Source organism: Theropithecus gelada, chromosome 14 (genome assembly GCF_003255815.1).
Source record: "Theropithecus gelada isolate Dixy chromosome 14, Tgel_1.0, whole genome shotgun sequence".
NCBI classification, from domain to species: domain Eukaryota; kingdom Metazoa; phylum Chordata; class Mammalia; order Primates; family Cercopithecidae; genus Theropithecus; species Theropithecus gelada.
The window spans coordinates 116,368,419-116,378,465 of NC_037682.1; positions in this window are offsets into that span (position 1 = coordinate 116,368,419).

Genomic DNA, 10,047 nt, shown 5'->3' on the forward strand with positions numbered 1-10,047 from the left:
TCTCAAGAAGGAGCTACTCTTCATGAAAAAGAACCAAGAGAAGGAAGTAAAAGGTCTACAAGCCCTGATTGCCAGCTCTGGGTTGACCACGGAGGTAAATGCCCCCCAATCTCAGGACCTCAGCAAGATCATGCAGACCTCCTGGCCCAGTATGATGAGCTGGCTCAGAAGAACTGAGAAGAGCTGGACAAGTACTGGTCCCAGAAGACTGAGGAGCACACCACAGTGGTCACCAGGCAGTCCACCAAAATAGGAGCTGCTGAGATGACATTCATGGAGCTGAGCTGTATAGTTCAGTCCTTAGAGATAAACCTAGACTCAACGAGAAATCTGAAGGCCAGCTTGGAGAACAGCCTGAGGGAGGTGGAGGCCTGCTATGCCATGCATATGGAGCAGCTTAGTGGGGCCCTGCTGCACCTGGATTCAGAGCTGGCACAGGCCCAGGCAGAGGGGCAATGCCAGGCCCAGAAGTATGAGGCCCTGCTGAACATCAAGGTCAAGCTGGAGGCTGAGATTGCCACCTACTGCAGCCTGCTGGAAGATGGGGAGGACTTCAGTTGTAGTGATGCCCTGGACATAGCAGCAACTCTATGCAAACCATCCAAAAGATTGTCCAGGATAGTGGATGGCAAAGTGGTGTCTGAGACTAAAAACACCAAAGTTCTGAGGCGCTGAGCCAGCAGAAGCAGGGTACCCTTTGGGGAGCAGGAAACCAAGAAAAAGTTCAGAAGTCGTTGGATGACAAAAATAAATAAATAAATAAATAAAAGAATGGACATGAATGAGGAGATACTCCAAAGTTTTTTACATCTTCCTGAATGGATATAACATTATTAGGTTTTCTCTCTCTTAAGAGGGGACCCGCCTCCCAAGTACTTCCCAGTTGCACCCCTTAACTAGGAGAGGGGTGTTATTAATAGTTTTCTAATTAAATGATATCATACCCTTTCAATGAGATTGAAAGAAGTGCTGTCATCTTAGTGCTTCATCTTTGCTATCTCAGAATCAAAACTGTGTCCCTCACTCTAAAAAAGACTGGTTATTTGATTATCTAATTTTTCTCTTTTAAAAAATTGTCTTCCCTGGATGGGCATGGTGGCTCATGCCTATAATCGCAGCACTTTGGGAGGCCGAGGCGGGTGGATCACCAGAGGTCAGGTGTTTGAGAGTAGCCTGGCCAACATGGTGAAACCCCATCTCTACTAAAAATACAAAAATTAGCCGGGCGTGGTGGTGCACACCTGTATTCCCAGCTACTGGGGAGGCCAAGGCAGGAGAATCTCTTGAACCCAAGAAGCGGAGGTTGCAGTGAGCCAAGATGGTGCCACTGCACTCTAGCCTGGGCAACAGAGTGAGACTCCATCTCAAAAAAAAAAAGTCTTCCCCATGCCATGTTATACAGCACCGCTACACATTGCTCCACATCTCTACTGTGTATGTATTCTTCATACTATACTTGTAGAATGCCCATAGGTGGCATATATGAATGCAAGCCATGTTCTTAACTTATTTTGTTCTCTCCTAAACAAAAATATCAAAGCAATAATGGCAAAAGCCAGTGTTTCATTTCCTCCTCAAATGTGTACAATCACTCGTTATGCTGCCTAGCAGAGGGTAAGAGTACAAAGAGGCCACTAGCGTTAGCAAGGGCATGGAATGATTTCAAGAGAAGATGTAAAGTTTTCTTGCTCATTTTATAGGTATCAAAACTTTTTCTGCCAGTGAGCCCTGAATTTTTTGTACACAATTTCTTGTGTGATTACGTTAGCATTTCTACAGGTCTGAAAATGTAGCAAAAACTAAAGTAATTGTTGGTTATTGGCTGAGGCTCAAAAACTACTAATTTTGCTAATTGAGAAACCAAGTAAACAAAAATATCCTCAATGGCTATTGTAAGTAGTTGAAGGCAAATTACTGACCTTCCAAGGCCACCCAGAATTACCACCTTGATTTTCAGGATCACAGTATTCATCTGATGTTATAGATCAAGGGTTGGGAAACTATATGGCCTGTGGGCTTACTCTTAGCTTGTACAACCTGCAAGCTAAGAATGATATCTACATTTTTAAATGCTTGAAAAAAAACAAAAGAAGAAAAGCGCTTTGTGATATATGAAAATGATATCAAATTTAAATTTTGATTTCCATAAGTAAAATTGGACTGGAACCCAGGCATACTCATTTGTTTATGTGTTGTTTATGTCTTCTTTTGCTTTATAACAGCAGAATTGAGTAGTTACCACAAAGACTATATGGCCCATAGCCTAAAATATTCACTATTAGGCCCTTTAAGTAAAGGTTTTAATTCTTACTACCTTAGAGATTCCTAATGAATCATGTCTGATAAACTGTTGGAATTGAAACAAACTTCGGAAATCATTTAGTGTTAATTTAAAGATCTCACATTGATAGAGCTATGCTACCTCTTGCTTAAAATCGCATAGTCAGTAGATGGAGGTGGTATTAATACTAGAACCCCAGTTCCCCTGGTCCTGGGTTTTTTCTCCAGACTGCGTCTTTCCTCATGTAGAGTTTATTTTATGATGGGATAGGTGTTAGATAGGCTGGAAGCAAGGAGAATTCATCAAAATTTTTCCAAGTTTTGATCTCATGTCTTATTCACACAACTGCAGTGCAGCATGCATCAATTTATGAATCCTTGGGCCTTCATTATTTATTTCAGCTCATTTGAACTGCCTTCTGTTTTCCATTTTTCTTACTTCTCAGAAAGTATATGGCCATCATAAAGAAACTTTCTCACTTTTATGCTCCTCTCTTTAAAAAAAATGTTTTCTCTTTCTCTTTTCTCTTTCTCCTTCTACAAAGGATTTTGGAGGTGACTGAATTTCTATTCCAGCCTAAAGTTCTTAAAGGAAGTGAGGATGGTTAGAAAAAAAGAGGGCACCTAGCTTTGACGTTGGAATCCATGATGGGCCATATATATGGAGAGGAGAGGGAGTGTCCTAAATTTTGTGTGTAGTGTACATGGGCATATATGGGCTTTTCCAGGGAGAGTATTCATAGGTCACATAAGATTTGTAAAAGAGTCCATGACCCAAATAAGATTTGGAACTATAGATGTAAAGGAGATGTATTTTGAGGAGAAAGCCGCCCAGATGTGTGGTGGTGGAGATCCATCCAGGTTCCCAGGACTGCCAGACCTCACCCAATGTGAGGGGAGAGCTCTCTGCCCAGTTACATCAGCCCACCCAAGTCTTACCTTTTCTGCCACTTATAGAGATGATAAAAATTCATCAAATTCACAGAATGATTGAACTCAGATGGTGATGAAATCTCAGTATAATTCTTTCCAAAGAAGGTTCTGATTCATAGAAACTGCAGAGGAACTAATTTTATGAAAATAGCAAATGGGATTGTTTCATTGAAGCAAGCGGGAGAGCAGGAGCCGATGCCAAGCAGGAAGATGCAAACAACCGCATTGTGCGGAGCTGACAGCTCCAATCTTGCCGCTTATTTATTAAATGTCTTTCCGCTGTAAATTATTAAGCTTGGATTTTTTGAGATGTGGGAGCTGACAGAATAAGACAATAGAACGGAAAGCAAACCTGGAAAGCTTCCTTCAGTTTTAATGCAGTATTGTACTTTCTGAAAAGCCTTTGCCCCGCTCTGGTGTTGGAGAAGGGGGAGGATTCTCTCTTTGGTGGGACTCAGAGATGGATGAGACAAGTAACAGGCTTTTAATTTCTGAATTATTTGCCAGTTCTTACAAAACAGAATGGTTTTCAGAGAAAATTCAACCTTTTGGCTCAAAAACTGAATGCCAGATATTTTGTCTATTCTCTGAAAGGGCTGTTTCAGACGAGGAGCTTGGTTTGCCTTAACATTATGAAGTGCTGAATTACATGTTTTAGGGCACTCTGTGGCCACAGGATTGGGTTCATTTGGCTTATTGGGTAGCTGGGAAGGTGTCTCACTCTGAGAAAGAGTTCTAAGGTCTATTTCTTTTTTTCTCTTTTTCTTTTCTTTTTTTTTTTTTTTTTTTTTTTTGAGATGGAGTCTTGCTGTGTCGTCCAGGCTGGAGTGCAGTGGTGTGATCTCAGCTCACTGCAACCTTTGCCTCCCGGGTTCAAGACATTCTCCTACCTCAGCCTCCCAAGTAGCTGAGATTACAGGCATGCACCACCATGCCTGGCTAATTTTTGAATTTTTAGTAGAGACAGGATCTCACCAAGTTGGCCAGGCTGGTTTCGAACTCCTGACCTCAGGTGATCCCCCACCTCGGCCTCCCAAACTGCTGGGATTACAGGCATGAGCCACTGCACCCGGCCCTAAGGTCTGTTTCTTAAGCTAAAGAGTAGGAAAAGACTGATGGACAGAGAGGGAGTTGAACTCTATGCTGGGCATCATTTGAAAAGCTGGAGTTCTGGTAAATGGGAGAGTAGCTACTTTATGTGAATTTTAGGTTCAATTTTAAGTCCTCTGCTTTCCTGACAGCGTAATGGAGGGCAGTGGGCCATATTTCTTGGCCAGGCACCAGGCAAGTAACAGTATGTGCGTTAGTATGGATGCATAAGAGGAGGGCCCTTCATTCATTGTGTGTCCATTCATTTGACAAATATTTATTGAGTGTTACTGTGTGCTTTGAACTGTTCTGGATAATGGGGAGAAAGAATGAACAAAACCAAGTCCTCCTCTCATGGAACTTATATTCTGGTGGGAGAAGCCAGATAATCAACAAATAAATGTATCAGCTATCTGCTGGTTTTCAGTGCTGTGAAGAAGCAAAGTGAGGAAAAGGAACGAAGAGCGATGAAGGGGCATGGAGGGTGGGAGGGCACCATATTATATAAGGTGGTCAAGGCAAACCTCTCTGATAAGGTGACATCTTAGCAGTGACCTGAAGGAAGTGAGTGAGCTGGCAGCTGTTTGGGGAACAGCTAAGGGTTGAGCAGGCATAAGAGGCCCTGAGACAGGCAGGCACTGGGTGTACTCCAAGAACTGCAAAGTTCAGGGAGGATCTCCATAGAGGGCCTTGTGGGCCACTGAGGGAGCTTGAACTTTCTTCTGAGTAAGATGGGAAGTTGAAGGAGTTTTGTGCAATGGTGTGACAAGATCTGACTTACCAAAAACCAAAAAGAAAATGTAAAGCCCAATAACAGTGAATGCAGTCTATGGTCAGGGGGGCCTAATTCCCATGATACCAAACCCTTGAATGATTCCTCCCTAGTATGTGGAATGGGAAGGCTCATTTCAGTTCTTCTCTGCAGGGTGGGCAGGATTTCTCTTATCTGTAAAATGACATCCTTTCCTGGAGAGTGCCAAGGGTGATGATAATCTGGGGTTAATGTCCCTTTGTTCTATAGAAGAGGAGGAGGATATAAAGCCATCAAACATCAAGAGAGAGAATCTGTCCCCATTGGCCCTGCCCAGCTGCTATGTTTGCCATCTTGGCATCTTTTCTAGGGAGTAGATATCAACTGGCTGGCCAGAGGAGGATTCTGTGAGTTCTGATCCCTTCAGCTCTTGCAAAGGAGATTACCTGTGCTTGAGAGGCAAAATACCAGGCAACAGCTAGGAGGATCTATATTGCAAACTCGGCTGGAGCCTATAGAGAAACATTTGGTCGTGGGGGTTAGAAAACTCATGATACTTTATGGGAAAGTGTAAGAGTCTTAGAAGAACTACGGGGTTTCTGTATCAGCAGATGTCTTGAGGCATCGTTACAGCACATGACAAGACTGAGCCCGCACTTCCTTATGAAGTTTGAAGTTCACTGTGCAGCTGGAAAGTATTCCCGTTCAGGTGGGTTCACAGCAATGACCACTTTCTATCTGTTCTGTCTGACAGAAAGGTATTTCAGAACAAGGTCAAGCTGAAGCTGTGAGCAGTGTGACCACTGTTCTTGAGCTCTGAGTAAGAGGACATGGCCAGACTCAGAACTGAGAGATTTTAAAATATGGGGACGAATCTTATTTGAGCTCTCAGTTGCTCAAACTGAAAAGCTTTTTTACAGATCAGTGCTGTATTCTAGGACTGAAAAACCAAATAATTGGGATGGAAATCTAAGAGCTAAATCAGGATTAGGAATAGAATATTCTCAGAAGCTCACAAATTCCTAGGTGTGGCCCAGCTTGGGAGTGTAGTCTCACAAATATTCCACTTTTTTCCCTTTCTTTTCTTTTTGGGGGGTGCTGGGGGACACTCTCCATAAGGAGGAGAAGAAGCCTTGAAGATTTCAGTTCTGGGACTTTCTGCCCCAGAACCCTGTTTTGCTAACCTCTGTGGCACCATGCCAAACAATTCTCAATGGAAAATATTGACATTATGAGTTTGCTACAAAAACTCAGAGACCTTGAAGGCAGTAGATGTGATTTAAATTAATAAATGATGATACATGGACTCACTGCTTTGATTACATAGCCAGTGAAGCCCCCAGGTTGAGACAGTCAGAGGGCATTAGCCAACATGTAGGCAAGGGACAGGGAGAAGAAAGGAGGGGAGTGACAAAGGGCAGGAGACTTGAGCAATGAAGAGAATGAAGCCAAAGACCCTAAAGAAAAAAGGAAGCCCAGTGTGCAGTCCTTTAAGTGGTACATGGTTGAGAGGGATCGCCATGCCTTCAACTGGTCAAGATTTCCCACACCCTCTATTTCTGAAGGTCATTGCCCACTGGGTAGACTCCAGATTCTGCGTGACCCCTTGGTCATGTTTTGACCTAAGGAATAAAGGCCTGATGCAATTCACTTCAAAAGCTGAGCATTCTCCCATCCATCAGGCAGATTCTAGAAATGGGGGATAGGGAGATAAGACACAGCCCCTTTCTTCACATTGTTCACATTCCACTGTGTGACGCAAACAACAAAAACCAAGAGGGAGCAAATTGAGGGTGCTTCCTAGGTACACAGGAGGAAACTAGAGGGCTTGGGGATGGCTTCCAAGGTGACATTTCTAAGGTGACACAGCCTCTCTGGATGAATGCAGATTAGCCAAAGTGAGCGAGCGGGAAAAGGTTCCAGGCACAATACTGAGTGGCGTGAGAGAGCATGGCAGAACAGGTGCTGGGCAAGCAGTGTGGAATGTGTTTGGTATGGGACATACTGGAGCTGAAAGCAGAGGAGGCAGTAGAGGCAGATGACCAGGAAGGAGGTCATTGGGATCTGGATCACAACAGCTTGAATAACATGGTAAGGAATTTAGACATTATCTTGCAGATTCTGTTGAACCACTAAAAGATTTTACAAAGGAAGGTATTTATGCTTCATAAAACAAAACAAAACAATAAAAAGACTATTTTTCCATGAATCTCTTATCTAGTCTTTGGCCTCTGCTTGAGCATGTTCAAGGTTGGGGAGCTCCCAACCTCCCAAAGCTGCCCACTTCCCTGTTGGATGACCAGAAATTTTAGAAAGTTCTTTCTTACACTGAGCCAAACTCTGTCTCCTCACAATTCCTACTCATCCTGTCTAGTTTTACCATTTGTAGCAACACATAAAAGGCCATTTAAAAACACCTGAAGATGTCTCTCAAACTTTCCCTTAGTTTTCAGTCTTTCAAGTGTCCAGGTTTCCACAGAGCTCCCTCATTCTTTGTCTATTTCGTTGTTTCTAGACTCCTTTACCAGTCTGCTCACAGTTTTCTGGAGGAACTGTGACTTATCAGTGTATCTTTTAGAATCTTGTGCTAGAATGACTCATAATCCTTTAAATCAGCCCTGAAAGGCGTGAAGTGCAGTGATGCTACTAGGATGCTTCTTCTGCACTGGACGCCTATGACCATTAGTGATTCCAATGTCCTTAGATTGTTACTGGTCACATCTCACTGCTTTTAAAGCTTTTGATTAACCAAAACTTCTAACTCTTCTGCACATTAATTGCTGCTGTGTCAAATCTCCACCATACTTGGTATGTGCAATTTATTTTAAAAATTTACATATAGGCCTTTACACTTACTTAAATTTTACCTTGTTTTACCTTGTCAGTTGGAGCTCAACATGTGAGCCAGTTAGATTCATTTTTAAAGTCTCATTTTTCTTTCCTATGATATCAGTATGTCTCCTTTCACATCTGATAAAAATTCTTTGTATGTTTTAATCCAAGTCACTAATAAAAATGTTGCCTTGGATAGAACTTGGTAGCATTGGAGACCTCCTTCCAGTATGAGTATGTGTTCAGGCAGCTTCAATTTTCCTAATGACCCACTGTATAACATTATTCATAATGTTGAAGATTTAGTAAACAGTCTATTGAAATCCTGAGAGATTTATTAAATATTCTGTTTAAATGAAGTTACACTGTATTTGGTATTTCCTCTCATTCACATCAATAAACATATATTGGTTGACCTCCTATCTTCTAGATTCTTTGTTAGGTGTTGTAGAAACAAAAATGACAAAGATACTAGTTTTGTCTTTAAGAGGTGACATCTAGCAGAGGTGACAGACATATATACACCAGATTCAAATTAATATAGGTATAGTTAATGTATGTGTTACCTCTAATTTGCATTAAAGGCATAGATATATATGATAGATATAAATATACAATATAATAGATAATGTAACATCTCATATGTATTACATTATACAGTAGCAGTATAAACAAAGTATATTGAAAACCTAGAGAAAGAGGAGATTAATTCTTCATGGTGAAGAAAGAGAAAGGAGGGCTTCACACACACACACACACACACAAAGTGACATTTGACTGAGCCTTGAAAATACAGAGTTTTTTTAGCCTGGGCATTGTGGCTCATGACTGTAATCCCAGCACTTTGGGAGGTGGTGGATCATTTGAGGTCAAGAGTTCAAGACCAGTCTGGCCAACATAGTGAAACCCTGTCTCTGCTAGAAACACAAAAAAATGAGCCAGGTATGGTGGCATGTTCCTATAATCCTAGCTACTCGGAGGCTGAGGCATGCTAATCGCTTGAACCCAGGAGGCAGAGTTTGCAGTGAGCTGAGATCACGCCACTGCACTCCAGCCTGGGTGATAGAGTGAGACCCTGTCTCAGAAAAAAAAAAAAAAAGGAAAGAAAAGAAAATACATAGGGTTTTCATGAGATAAGTAGAGAATGGAGATAGGAAGAAATTCCAGAGTAGAGAAATAGGAGAAGCAAAGCATGGAGGAATGAATGTCTTCAGTATGGTTCAGAAACAGCAAATATTCTAGTACGAGTTAAGTACCAGGTTCAGGGAAATGTGTGTCAAGAGATGAGAAAGTGTGTGAAGGGTCTTGAATGCTAAGATAAGGAATTTTGACTTTATCCTGTAGGTGAAGGGCTTAGCTAAGTCAGAAGTATTTAAGCAGGAGAGTAAGCAACATGATCAGATTTATCAACTTCACAACTCTATTGCACAAGGAAATAAGTTCAACATAGCAAAACTTATTCTTAGTGAACCCACTTTGGTTCTAGCATGAATTGACCACTAAACATCTGATTAATGAGTACGTCAACCTTTTTTGTGTGTGTTTTGCCCTGCTATTGTGTTTTTCCTGACTTTCACTTTGACCTATTGGCCTCTTGGCTTTATTTTTCCCTTAGGCATCTGGGTTCTGCATTCCCTTGGTTTATTTGTCCGCCCACAGCTTGCTCTGACCTTTATTATTTAACGTGTCCTCTGACTTTGGCTTACCTACAGGATTCAGAGCCACGGCAATTCCTTGACCTCAGTCCTGGACTTGCCTCTGCTTTGGAATTCCCACCTGATTTCAGTTGCCCAATTCTGCTGTGACCTCTGCATTCTGTCCTGCCTTGGCTCTAACCTGGTCTCATCCTTTGTGTTGCTGTCTCTGCCTCAGTTCTTCTAGTCTAGCTCCTTGGCTGCAAGTTGTACACACTGTTTACTCACCTGGGCTCCAGTACTGGCAATAAAATGTAACCTGTCCTTTCTAGAAGCTGTGGTGTGGTTGAAGAGATAGTGCTAACATGCAAGAAAGTATAAGTTCTAACTGATCGCCAAACTGAACTTGCTAACTAAAAGTGTTTTACGAGCTTAGAGAAAGACTGAACTGGGAAATTCAAGACCCTTAGGAGGATTGTTCCTTTCTAGGCAACTTCCTTTCTGAAAGGTTTGGATATCTGGAGCACC